This window comes from Heterodontus francisci, chromosome 7 (genome assembly GCF_036365525.1).
Source record: "Heterodontus francisci isolate sHetFra1 chromosome 7, sHetFra1.hap1, whole genome shotgun sequence".
In the NCBI taxonomy this organism is placed as follows: Eukaryota; Metazoa; Chordata; class Chondrichthyes; order Heterodontiformes; family Heterodontidae; genus Heterodontus; species Heterodontus francisci.
In genome coordinates, this window is record NC_090377.1 from 43,957,654 (window position 1) to 43,971,403 (window position 13,750).

General features: G+C 46.7%; 1 protein-coding gene across 13 annotated transcripts in view; it reads left to right on the top strand.

Annotated features, from left to right (window-relative positions):
• Window positions 1–13,750, top strand: part of LOC137371950 (nck-associated protein 5-like) — a 693,455-nt gene that overhangs the window by 36,623 nt on the left and 643,082 nt on the right. Inside the window, exon 1 of one of the 13 annotated variants that reach the window (XM_068035094.1) lies at window positions 13,585–13,653. The exons of the other annotated variants lie outside the window; for them this stretch is intronic. The gene's annotated coding sequence lies outside the window, so the exon portion shown is untranslated. Of the gene's footprint in view, window positions 1–13,584; window positions 13,654–13,750 lie in introns of those variants that run through there. 13 annotated transcript variants of the gene reach the window in all.

Here is a 13,750-nt window from a genome sequence, read left to right on the forward strand (position 1 = left end):
TTAAGGATGGTGGGATACTCTTGGACAGGGGAGGGCCAATTGGAGGGGCCATAAGGAGGGCCAGCCACTGAGAAAGGTGAGCACTACTAAGGCAGACAGAGAACAAGAGGATGCCACAAGATAGAGGTGCTCACCTACTGGTGGAAACAGCATCCTGTAAACCCCAACCAGTACCATCACAGCATTACTTTACAGTGGCAGCACCTCCAAATAACTGCATTTCCCTGCGGATGTGCTGCATAAGACCTTTCCGCTCCTTTAAGCATAAGTCTGCAAATTTAGATAATGGCGCTCTGACCTCCTGCTGTGTTCCTGCCTCCTGTGAGGAGACGAGTTGCAGACACAGAGGGGTTTCCATTCACCTCTGGCAAACTGCCATTGCGCTGTGAAAATGCTGGTCAGTTTGTCCCTCAATGGCCTTAATTGGCAACCCACTGCTGCCAGGTGGGTTGCCATCCACACACTCAGCCCGCCCTCGGGAAAAACGGTTGGAGGTGGGACCTCAAAGGGGAGCCAGTCCAATGCACTTTATCAAGATTTTCCCAGCCTCCCAACCCTCCAATCTCCCCCAGCAGCCTCTAAGGGGCTGGGAAAATTCCCCCCATTCTGTCCCACCCAACCTGTGACAGAGAAAGTTATTAAAATTTCCCTGTCCTGAAAGTTTGCAACCCTTACGCGAGAAGCTCTGAACATAAATCTCATACAATAATTGTCATGACAGCAAAATCATTCCAACATTATTGGAGAAGTAATAAAATCCTCAAATCAACAGTGCATAAATCTCAGCTGTTATTTCTATAATTGTGTCAAAGTGTTGTCCTGTAAATTATTCCTCAAGAGACTTGAGAAAAAATAGATTCTGAGCCTAGGCAATAACAGTTATATTTAGCATTAATGATAAAGTTTTCTTTACATTTAAAATAACTCTGAACAAAAAGTTTTCTCAGTGCCCATCACCACACTGTTGATTTGCATGTAAAATTGCATGTGAAACGGGAAAAATGGCAGAAGCAGAAGTTCCACCAACTTCCAGGCCCACTGTCAGGAACTCCGCGGGACGTATAAAATCCTGGTCATAGCTTGATTCAGGACCAGAATTTTGCATTCAGTGTAAACAAAGAGAAGAATTGTCAGGTTTGGTAATAGTCATGCTGCAGCTGTTTGAAGATTTTATTGCCAGATTTGCATTGATTGTATCATGAACTCGGTGTGCATGCTGCATTTGCAATCAAGATGTTTATGTGACAGTTTTATGTTTTTATTTAGACCAAAGTTTGGTGTTAAATTAAGATTACGTAATAGATATTTGGGCCATAATATGTTATTTTGACAGATATTTCAATTTTCTAACCCAAATTCACTGTAGTTTAATTTGCCAAATTGTATGGACCATGTCCCCTTCATTCCTAGGTTCATGGCTGTGCAGAATTGGAAGTTACTATGCTTTACAAGAAACATGTCAAATAGAGAATCTAAATTTGAATCAGGTTATTAGAATGTTCCTTTATAATTTGCTGTCAAGGCATCACAGTCGTATGGTATACACAGATGTTGAAAACTGCAGAGAGGAAATAACTAATGTGAACTGTACTGGTCGGAATAAATTGCATTTTCAGTACAATGAACAAGTATTATGAGAACTGTTCTGATGATATCAGCTAATTGTGCTGAGAATGTAGCAATTTGTTACGAGTATACAAAAGTCCGAGTGTATCAGGCCTGTGTCCTCAGTACCTTGCTCTACGGCAGCGAGGCCTGGACAACGTATGCCAGCCAAGAGCGACGTCTCAATTCATTCCATCTTCGCTGCCTTCGGAGAATACTTGGCATCAGGTGGCAGGACTATATCTCCAACACAGAAGTCCTTGAAGCGGCCAACATCCCCAGCTTATACACACTACTGAGTCAGCGGCGCTTGAGATGGCTTGGCCATGTGAGCCGCATGGAAGATGGCAGGATCCCCAAAGACACATTGTACAGCGAGCTCGCCACTGGTATCAGACCCACCGGCCGTCCATGTCTCCGTTATAAAGACGTCTGCAAACGCGACATGAAATCGTGTGACATTGATCACAAGTCGTGGGAGTCAGTTGCCAGCATTCGCCAGAGCTGGCGGGCAGCCATAAAGACAGGGCTAAATTGTGGCGAGTCGAAGAGACTTAGTAGTTGGCAGGAAAAAAGACAGAGGCGCAAGGGGAGAGCCAACTGTGCAACAGCCCCAACAAACAAATTTCTCTGCAGCACCTGTGGAAGAGCCTGTCACTCCAGAATTGGCCTTTATAGCCACTCCAGGCGCTGCTTCACAAACCACTGACCACCTCCAGGCGCGTATCCATTGTCTCTCGAGATAAGGAGGCCCAAAAGAAATAAATTGGTATGGCAATGTCAGCAGTGGCTGGTGATACCATACTAGCATGAATGAATGTCACCAACAATTGTATTTCATATATATAACTTTACTTCACAAAGTGATTTAACTCTCTGACTTTGGAAATAAAGGACCACTAGCACCAGAGGTTGCTGTACATTACTGTACATACTGCTTACTGTCAAGTGTGCCATTTTATTTTGACTATGTATAGATAGAGTTCTTAACTTGTCCACAAATCAACAATGATGTTTTCTCATTACTAACCTGACCAGCCTTTCTCCCGATAGAAGGGAAATCCTGAAGTCAGAATTGTTTTTTATATATTCTTTCATGGGATGTAAGCATTGCTGGCTAGGCCAGCATGTATTGCCCATCCCGAATTGCCCTTGAGAAGGTAGTGATGAGCTGCCTTCTTGAACCGCTGCAGTCCATGTGAAGTAGGTACACCCACAGTGCTGTTAGGAAGGGAGTTCCAGGATTTTGATCCAGCGAAAGTGAAGGAATGGCGATATAGTTCCAAGTCAGGATGGTGTGTGGCTTGGAGGGGAACTTGCAGGTGGTGGCGTTCCCATGAATTTGCTGCCCTTGTCCTTTGAGATGGTAGAGGTCGTGGGTTTGGAAGGTGCTGTCAAAGGAGCCTTGGTGCGATTCTGCAGTGCATCTTGTAGATGGTACATACTGTTGCCAGTGTGCATTGGTGGTGATGGGAGTGAATGTTGAAGGTGGTGGATGGGATACCAATCAAGCGAGCTGCTTTGTCCTGGATGGTGTCGAGCTTCTTGTGTGTTGGTGGAGTTGCACTCATCCAGGCAAGTGGAGAGTATTCCATCACACTCCTGACTTGCGCCTTGTAGATGGTGGACAGGCTTTGGGGAGTCAAGAGGGGAATTACTCACCGCAGAATTCCCAGCCTCTGACCTGCTCTTGTAGCCACAGTACTTATATGGCTAGTCCAGTTCAGTTTCTGGTCAATGGTAACCTCCAGGCTGCTGATAGTTGGGGATTCAGCAATGGTAATGCCTTGAATGTCAAAGGGAGATGGTTAGATTTTCTCTTGTTGGAGATGATCATTACCTTGCGCTTGTGTTGCGTGAATGTAACTTGCCATTTATCAGACCAAGCCTGATGTTGTCCAGGACTTGCTGCATATGGACACAGCCTGCTTGAGTATCTGAGGAGTCGACAATGGTGCTGATCATTGTGCAACATCAGCGAACATACCCACTTCTGACCTTATGATGGAGGGAATGTCATTGATGAAGCAGCTGATGATGGTTGGGCCTAGGACACTACCCTGAGGAACTCCTGCAGTGATATCCTGAGATGCTTGATATCCAACAACCAGAACCATCTCCCTTTATGCGAGGTATGACTCCAACCATTGGAGAGTTTTCCCCCTGATTCCCATTGACCTCAGTTTTGCTAGGGCTCCTTGATGCCACACTCGGTCAAATGCTGCTTTGATGTCAAGGGCAGTCACTCTCACCTCACCTCTTGGTCCATGTTTGGACCAAGGCTATAATGATGTCAGGAGCTGAGAGGCCCTGGCAGAATCCAAACTGAGCGTCAGTGAGCAGGTTATTGCTGAGTAAGTGCTGCTTGATAGCGCTGTCGACGACACCTTCCATCACTTTGCTGATGATCGAGAGTAGACTGAGAGGGCGGTAACTGGCTGGGTTGGATTTGTCCTGCTTTTTGTGCACAGGACATACCTGGGCAATTTTCCACATTGTCGGGTAGATGCCAATGTTGTAGCTGTACTGGAACAGCTTGGCTAGGGGAGCGGCCAGTTCTGGAGCACAAGTCATCAGTACTATTGCCGGAATTTTGTCAGGGCCCATAACCTTTGCAGTATAGTGAATAAAGTAGTGACATGGACAACCTTTGAGCAGCCATGCCTGCAAAAACTTTGTACAGGTACATGAACTGGTTATTGCTGGTCTCCAAATGTATGAATCAGTATAAACAGGGCAAATTCAGAACACAGGGAACTGAATTGTATTGCGAAACTGCTACTGTAAGCTGTTCTGCAACATAAAAGGAGTAACAAAGTACAAGCTAGTCATTCTACAACATCTGCTTCAATTTAAGAGTCTCAACCAGAGCTGATGTGACCTGGGATGCACTTGCAGTCTCCATTCATTGCCTGACATGCATGCTGTTGCATCATCTCTGGGCCTCCACAGCCTGCCAATTCTGGGATATTGTTGGAGATTATATTGTATACATGAAACAGGTAATTAGATCTTGGAACTGAGGCCTGGAACAATGGCCGGAATTTTACTTTCGTCGGACGGGAGCCATCTACCGACTGAAAAGTCGGTGGTGATCCCATCTCCGCCTGGCCTGGGATCCGTACCGCATTTTATGATCCCCAGGCCCTTAATTGGTCTGAGGTGGGACTTCCACCTCATTGAGCCAGAAAGTCCTGCCTAATGGAGCTGCCGGCCAATCAGGGGCCGGCAGCTCTTAGTCCCAGCAGCGCCACCAGGAGCGGTGGCCACTGCTGGACTGCAATCCAGCAGCAACAAGAAGAGGAAGGACGCCCTGGGAAAAGGTAGGTTTTTGGGGTCTTGCCGGGGGGTGCTCGGTTGGGCCCCGACGAGGCAAGGGTGGTTGATTGAGAGGACAGGTGGGGGGTTGGGTGTTGGGGCATCAGGAGTGGCCCTCTGTTGGGCACAGTGTGCCTGATCATGAGCCTCCCCCACCCAAGGCCATTAGAAAGCTGCCTGCTTTTGTCAGGCGGCTTTTCTCAGGTCTGGGCTGCCCAACCAGCCAAGGGTAAAATCCCCGTGGCGGTGGGCAGAGACCCTTAAGTGGTCGTTAACTGGCCATTTAAGGGCGTTGATTGGCCTGTGGCAGGCTGGCCTGTTTTTGTCACCGCCGCCCCGTGTAAAATGGTGGCGGAGGTGGGAGCGGGTTGGGAAGGGCCTCCCACTCCATTTTATGCCCCCACCCCCCAACCAACCCGCTCTTTGGGGTGCATAAAATTCTGGCCAATGAGTAAGTAACCCTGGGATGGAGCAATTTTGAGTGGAACCTACATTAGAAAATGAAATGGAAATATCAGATGTGTATTTAAAATAACTTCAAACAAATTTTATTAAATATTTTATTTGTGTTGTAAAGGAAATTGCAACATATTCCATGTTTCACACAATTTGATGCTAAGGAAAGGAGAGAAAAATTGCCAGAGCAAATAGCATATATGATAGTCATAGAGTCATACAGCAAAGAAACAGGACCTTCGGCCCACCGGGTCCATGCCGACCATAATGCCTATCTATACTAATCCCACCTGCCTGCATTAATTCCATATCCCTCTATGCCTTTCTCATTCAAGTACCTGTCCAGATGCCTCTTAAATGTTGCTACTGTTCCTGCCTCCACCACCTCCTCTGGCAGCTCATTCCAGATACCCACTATTCTTTGTGTGAAAAATTTGCCCCTTTAAACCTCCTCCCTCTCACCTTAAATCTATGCCCTCTAGTTTTAGTTCTCCCTACCATGGGAAACAGACTCTGGCTATCTACCCTATCGATGCCTCTCATAATTTTATATACCTCTATCATGTCCCCTCTCAGCCTCCTTTGCTCCAGGGAAAACAGACCCAGCCTATCCAATCTCTCTTTATAACTCAAGCCCTCCAAACCAGGGGTGGTCGGTTGGGCCCCGGCGACATCCTTGTGAATCTTTTCTGGCACCCTCTTGAGCTGAATCACATCTTTCCTGTAGTGCAACGACCAGAACTGCACACAGTACTCCAAGTGCGGCCTAACCAACGTAATGTACAACTGTAACGTGATGTCCCAACTCCTGTACTCAGTGCCTCGGCTGATGAAGGCAAGCATACTATATGCCTTCTTCACCACCCTGTCTACCTGTGTTGCCACTTTCAGGGAACTATGTACTTGCACCCCAAGGTCTCTCTGTTCAACAACACTCCCCAGGGCCCTGCCATTCACTGGATATGTCCTGCCCTGGCTTAACTTCCCAAAATGCATAACTTTGCACTTGTCTGCGTTAAATTCCATTTGCCAATCCCTTGCCAATTTTGGTGTCATCTGCAAACTTACTAATCATGCCCCCTACATGGCAAGTTTCGGGAACCTTGGATAACGCGGGATATTGTGAGCCTCGTCAAAAAGAAAAAGGAAGCATTCATAAGGGCTGGAAGGCTAGGAACAGATGAAGCACTTGAGGAATATAAAGACAGTAGGAAGGAACTTCAGCAAGGAGTCAGCAGGGCTAAAAGGGGTTATGAGAAGTCATTGGCAAACAGGATTAAGGAAAATCCCAAGGCTTTTTATACGTATATAAAGAGCAAGAGGGTAACCAGGGAAAGGGTTGGCCCACTCAAGGACAAAGAAGGGAATCTATGTGCGGAGCCAGAGGAAATGGGCGAGGTACTAAATGAGTACTTTGCATCAATATTCACCAAGGAGAAGGACTTGGTGGATGATGAGCATAGGGAAGGGAGTGTAGATAGTCTCAGTCATCTCATTATCAAAAAGGAGGAGGTGTTGGGTGTCTTGCAAAGCATTGTGGTAGATAAGTCCCCAGGGCCTGATGGGATCTACCCCAGAATACTGAGGGAGGCAAGGGAAGAAATTGCTGGGGCCTTGACAGAAATCTTTGCATCCTCATTGGCTACAGGTGAGGTCCCAGAGGACTGGAGAATAGCCAATGTTGTTCCTTTGTTTAAGAAGGGTAGCAAGGATAATCCGGGAAATTATAGGCCGGTGAGTCTTACGTCAGTGGTAGGGAAATTATTAGAGAGGATTCTTCGGGACAGGATTTACTCCCATGTGGAAACAAATGGACTTATTAGTGAGAGGCAGCATGGTTTTGTGAAGGGGAGGTCGTGTCTTACTAATTTGATTGAGTTTTTTGAGGAAGTGACTAAGATGATTGATGAAGGAAGGGCAGTGGATGTTATCTATATGGACTTCAGTAAAGACTTTGACAAGGTCCCTCATGGCAGACTGATACAAAAGGTGAAGTCACATGGGATCAGAGGGGAGCTGGCAAGATGGATACAGAACTGGCTCGGTCACAGAAGACAGAGGGTAGCAGTGGAAGGGTGTTTTTCTGAATAGAGGGATGTGACTATTGGTGTTCCGCAGGGATCAGTGCTGGGACCTTTGCTGTTTGTAGGATATATAAATGATTTGGAGGAAAATGGAGCTGGTCTGATTAGTAAGTTTGCGGACGACACAAAGGTTGGTGGAGTTGTGGATAGTGATGAGGATTGTCAGAGGATACAGCAGGATATAGATCGTTTGGAGACTTGGGTGGAGAAATGGCAGATGGAGTTTAATTCGGACAAATGTGAGGTAATGCATTTTGGAAGGTCTAATGCAGGTGGGAAGTATACAGTAAATGGCAGAACCCTTAGGAGTATTGACAGGCAGAGAGATCTGGGCGTACAGGTTCACAGGTCACTGAAAGTGGCAACGCAGGTGGATAAGGTAGTCAAGAAGGCATACGGCATGCTTGCCTTCATCGGTCGGGGCGTAGAGTATAAAAATAGGCAAGTCATGCTGCAGCTGTACAGAACTTTAGTTAGGCCACACTTAGAATATTGCGTGCAATTCTGGTCGCCACACTACCAGAAGGACGTGGAGACTTTGGAGAGGGTACAGAAGAGGTTTACCAGGATGTTGCCTGGTCTGGAGGGCATTAGCTATGAGGAGAGGTTGGATAAACTCGGATTGTTTTCACTGGAACGACGGAGGTGGAGGGGTGACATGATAGAGGTTTACAAAGTTAAAAGTGGCATGAACAGAGTGGATAGTCAGAAGCTTTTTCCCAGGGTGGAAGAGTCAGTTACTGGGGGACATAGGTTTAAGGTGAGAGGGGCAAAGTTTAGAGGGGATGTGCGAGGGAAGTTCTTTACACAGAGGGTGGTGAGTGCCTGGAACTTGTTGCCGGGGGAGGTGGTGGAAGCAGGAACGATAGCGACGTTTAAGAGGCATCTTGACAAATACATGAATAGGATGGGAATAGAGGGATACGGATCCCGGAAGTGCAGAAGGTTTTAGTTTAGGCAGGCATCAAGATCGGTGCAGGCTTGGAGGGCCGAATGGCCTGTTACTGTGCTGTACTGTTCTTTGTTCTTTGTTCTTTGTACATTCTCATCCAAGTCTTTAATATATATGACAAACAACAGAGGGTCCAGCACCGATCCCTGCAGCACACCACTGGTCACCGGCCTCCAATCTGAAAAACAACCCTCAACTACCACCCTCTGCCTCCTATCACCAAGCCAATTTTGTATCCAATTGGCTAGCTCACCCTGGATCCCATGTGTTTGAACCTTCTGGACCAGCCTACCATGCGGGACCTTGTCAAAGGCCTTGCTAAAATCCATGTCGACAACGTCCACCACCCTGTCCTCGTAAATCTTCTTGGTCACCTCCTCAAAAAACTCAATCAAATTCGTGAGACATGATTTCCCACACACAAAGCCATGCCGACTATCCCTAATCAGACCATGCCTTTCCAGATGCATATAAATCCTGTCTCTCAGAATCCCTTCCAATAACTTTCCCACCACTGATGTAGGCTCACTTGCCTGTAGTTCCATGGCTTATCACTGCTGCCCTTCTTAAATAAAGGCACAACATTATCTATCCTCCTGTCTTCCAGTACCCCATCTGTGGCTAATGATGATAAAAAAAATCTCTGCCAGGGCCCCAGCAATCTCCTCCCTTGCTTCCCAAAGCATCCTCGGATACACCTGGTCAGGCCCTGGGGATTTATCCACCTTGATGCACTTCAAAACGTCCAACACCTCCTCCTTTGTAATGTTGATATGCTCCAGGATATCACTGTTCCCTCCCTTGAACTCCTTCGCTTCCATGACCTATGACCTTCTCCACGCTAAATACAGACGAGAAGTATTCATTTAAGACCTCGCCCATTTCCCGTGGCTCCACACATAGATTACCACACTGATCCTTAAAGGGACCTACTCTCTCCCTAGCTACCCTTTTACTCTTAATATACTTATAGAATCTTTTAGGATTCTCCTTTATCTTATCTGCCAGGGAAATCTCATGGCCCCTTTTCGCCCTCCTAATTTCATTCTTAATTGTACTCCTACATCCCTTATACTCCTCGAGGGACTCGCTTGATCCCAGCTGCCTATACCTGACATATGCCTCCTTCTTTGTCCTGACCAGACCCTCAATATCCCTTGTCAATCAAGGTTTCCTAAACTTGCCAGCCTTGCCCTTCAATCTAACAGGAATATGCCGGCCCTGAACTCTTCCTATCTCACTTTTAAAAGCCTCCCATTTGCCAGATGGCCGTTTACCTGTAAACAGCCTCTCCCATTTAACTTTTGAGAGTTCCTGTTTGATACCATCGAAATTAGCTTTCCCCCAATTTAGGACTCCAACTTGAGGACCAGTCCTATCCTTTTCCATAACTATTTTGAAGCTAATAGAGTTATGGTCACTGGTCCCAACGTGCTCCCCCACTGTCACATCAACCACCTGCCCAGCCTCATTTCCTAAGAGGAGGTCGAGTGTAGCCCCTTCTCTAGTAGGGCCATCCACATACTGCTTCAGAAAACTATCCTGGACACACTTAACAAATTCTTCCCCATCTGATCCCTTACCACTAAGGCAGTCCCAGTCAATATAAGGGAAGTTAAAATCACCTACTATTACAAACCTGTAATTCCTACAACTATCTGTGATTTCCCTACATATATGCTCCTCCAATTCCCTCTGACTATTGGGGGGGGGGGCCTATAGTGTAATCCCATCAAAGTGATCACCCCTTTCTTATTTCTAAGTTCTACCCATATGGCCTCGCTGGACGTTCCCCCCGGGATATCCTCTCTAAGTACTGCCGTGATGTCCTCCCTAATCAATAGTGCAACTCCCCCTCCTCTCTTACCTCCACCTCTGTCATGCCGGAAGCATCGGAACCCTGGAACATTGAGCTGCCAGTCCTGCCCATCCCTCAACCACTTTCTCATAATAGCTATAATATCACAATCCCATGTACCAATCCATGCTCTGAGTTCATCTGCCTTACCTGTAAGGCTTCTTCCATTAAATTAAATGCAGTTTAGCCTACCAGACCTTCCACGCTCCCTGTCCTGCCCCTGCCCGACCTGCCTACTGGACTTGCTTGCTTTAACCTCTACATTTGCCTCAACTATCTCATCGGAGAGACTACTACTTTGGGTCCCTCCCCCCTGCCAGACTAGTTTAAACCCTCCCGCGTAGTACTAGCAAACCTCCACGCAAGGATATTGGTCCCCTTCCGGTTCAGATGCAACCCGTCCCTCTTGTACCAGAAGAGATCCCAATGGTCCAAGTAGCTGAGGCCCTCCCGCCTACACCAGCTCTTCAGCCACACATTCATTTGCCTTATCCTCCTATTCCTACCCTCACTCGCACGTGGCACGGGGAGTAATCCTGAGATTACAACCCTCGAGGTCCTGCTTTTTAACCTTCTGCCTAACTCCCTATATTCACTTTGCAGGACCTCATCTCTCTTCCTGCCTATGTTGTTAGTACCAATATCGACCACGACCTCTGGCTGCTCACCCTCCCCTTTCAGAATGCCCTGTGCCCGCTCAGAGACATCTTTGACCCTGGCACCAGGGAGACAACACACCAGCCTGGATTCTCGCTCGCGGCCGCAGAAACGCCTATCTGTACCCCTGACTATAGAGTCCCCTATCACTACCACTCACCTGCACTTTGACCTTCCCTGCTGTACAACAGAGCCAGTCGTGGTGCCATTGACCTGGCTGCTGCTGCTGCTTTCCCCTGAGAGGCCATCACCCCCAACAGTATCCAAAACAGCATACTTGTTATTGAGGGGAATAGCCACAGGGTACTCCTGCACTACCTGCCTGCCCCTCCTGGCAGTCACCCATCTATCTGGCTGAACCTGCGGTGTGACCACCTCCCTGAAATTCCTATCTATGATACTTTCTGACTCCTGTATGCTCCTCAGTGAGTCCAACTGCCGCTCCAACTGACCCATGTGATCTGAAAGGAGCTGCAGCTGGACACACTTACTGCAAACGCAGTCGTCAGGGACATTTGACTTCTCCCCGATCTCCCACATTTCACAGGAGGAGCATACCACCCCACTTCCTGCCATTTCCACTCCTCGCGTTACTTCTGGCTAAAAAGAAAGAAAGAAAGACAGAAATTGGGAATAAAAAAAAACTAAGCCTTACCTGGTCAATACTCACCCTCCTCGCCGAAGCCCGACGTACACCAAAGCCCGCACTTTGACCTTACCAGCAGCACTGCGACCTCGCAGCCCCTCCCAAAGATGGCTGATCTCGGATCTTTAATCACGCTTTTGAATTTTACCTCAGGGAAGAAGCTGCTGTCGATGCTGATGTCGATGTGAGTCGCTAACTCCAGGAATCTCCAACTCGGGGCTCCGCCGATCCCGGGCCTGTGACCAGTCCTCGGGCCCACGCATCCACCCCGCGCCTCTGCAATGTCCCCGGGTGTGCAGCACTGGGCTAATCTCCAACTGCAGCCCCGCGCTGTGTCCCGGCCGGGGCGGGTAGGCCTCTCCGCGGGCCCCAGTGACTGCTGCTGTTGGTGCAGCCCGACTACTGGCTGTCTGCAGGTAGTCTGGTGCCGGCTCCCTGGTACTGATGGTAGTGTCAGTGAGGGAAGCCTCTCCGCCACGCCTGGGACCAGAGCCTGGAGACAGCACCAGGGCTGCTCCGAGCGGTGGACAATAGTGTGCAAGGTTATGGAAAGGTATCTGCAAAATGGTTTCAGAGTAAATTTTGAATGTTGTAAACAGCATTAATAGAACCTAACAAAACTTGTCGTAAAACAGTGCAAATGAATGAGAAAATAATCACTTTTTGTTAATACTCTGAAATTGTATATAGTTTGTGTCCAGAATTACACAGTCTGCAGTCTGCTTCATGTCAGCTGTGAAAGAATGATTGCATAGGTCAAAAAAAATGCCGTGGCATTCTTATAACACAGTAGCGAGCAAATATTTGGCATAATGCATAAGAACTTTGGAGCTGTTTTTTCAGCACAGCAATTTACTTGATAGCCCTGTCAGCACTGATCCTATCTGTCATTCTTCTGTAAAATTGACAGTTATAAAGCTGTTATCTTCAATAACTGTAACTCTTGACCCCTTGCTGACTTTAGCTCCCTTAAATTTTGTTTAAGTAGGTACTACTGCCTTTTAACTTTGATGTCAATCTTTATACAAAGGAAGTATTAAATAAATACCTACAGGTGATTACAAGACTGTAATCTAATCACAGGGTTCAAATGACACTGGAAATCATAAGACCGAAGCTCAAGTGATGTAATTATGACAGTGCATACTGGGATCTGTTCATGGCTGCCTGTATGGACTTTCCTTTCCATTTGCCGTGCGTTCACAAAAGCGGCTTAGTCGTTTCAATATTACTTTTGGTTTATTGAAAACTAATTGCAGTTACTTGGTGTGCAATTATATAAGGTGCTCCTGTTGCATTATCTATGTAAAATAGCATATGCTGAAAGATGTAAAGTTAGCGTTGTTAAGATACTTTAAAGTGATCTTATATAACAGCATTTCAATGTAGCCTAACAACTCTCAAATAGATGAACTCTGAAAACTACTGATTTTTCGTATAAAGATTAAATCCCATCTAAAATTCCACCTGATAATGGATCATTTCTTTCCCAGTTGAGAATAGATAAGTCTCCCTTTGAATCCAATATTATTATCTTGCTGGTTCAGTGGTGAAGCTTATCATAGGAACAGAGGAGCAGGAGTGGCCATTCAGCCTGTCGAGCCTGCTCCGCCATTCAGTACGATCATGGTTGATCATCCACTTCAATGCCTTTTTCCAACAGTATCCTCATATCCCCTTATGTCATTTGTATTTAGAAATCTGTCAATCTGTGCTTTAAACATACTCAATGACTGAGCTTCCACAGCCCTCTGGGATAAAGAATTGCAAAGATTCACAACCCTCTGAGTAAAGAAATTTCTCCTTGTCTCTGTCCTAAGTGGCTTCTCCTTTATTTTGAAATTGTGATCCTGTTTCTAGACTCCCCAACCAGGGGAAACATCTTACCTACATCTACCCTGTCTATCCCTTTAAGTATTTTGTAAGTTTCAATGAGATCACCTCTCATTCTTCGAAACTCTAGAGAATACAGGCCCAATTTGCCCAATCTCTCTTCATAGGACAGTCGCACCATCCCGGGAACAAGTCTGGTGAACCTTCGTTGCACTCCCTCTATGGCAAAAATATCCTTCCTAAGGTAAGGTGACCAAAACTGCACACAGTACTCCAGGTGCGGTCTCACCAAGGTTCTATACAATTGAAGCAAGACTTCACTACTCCTGTACTCAAATCCT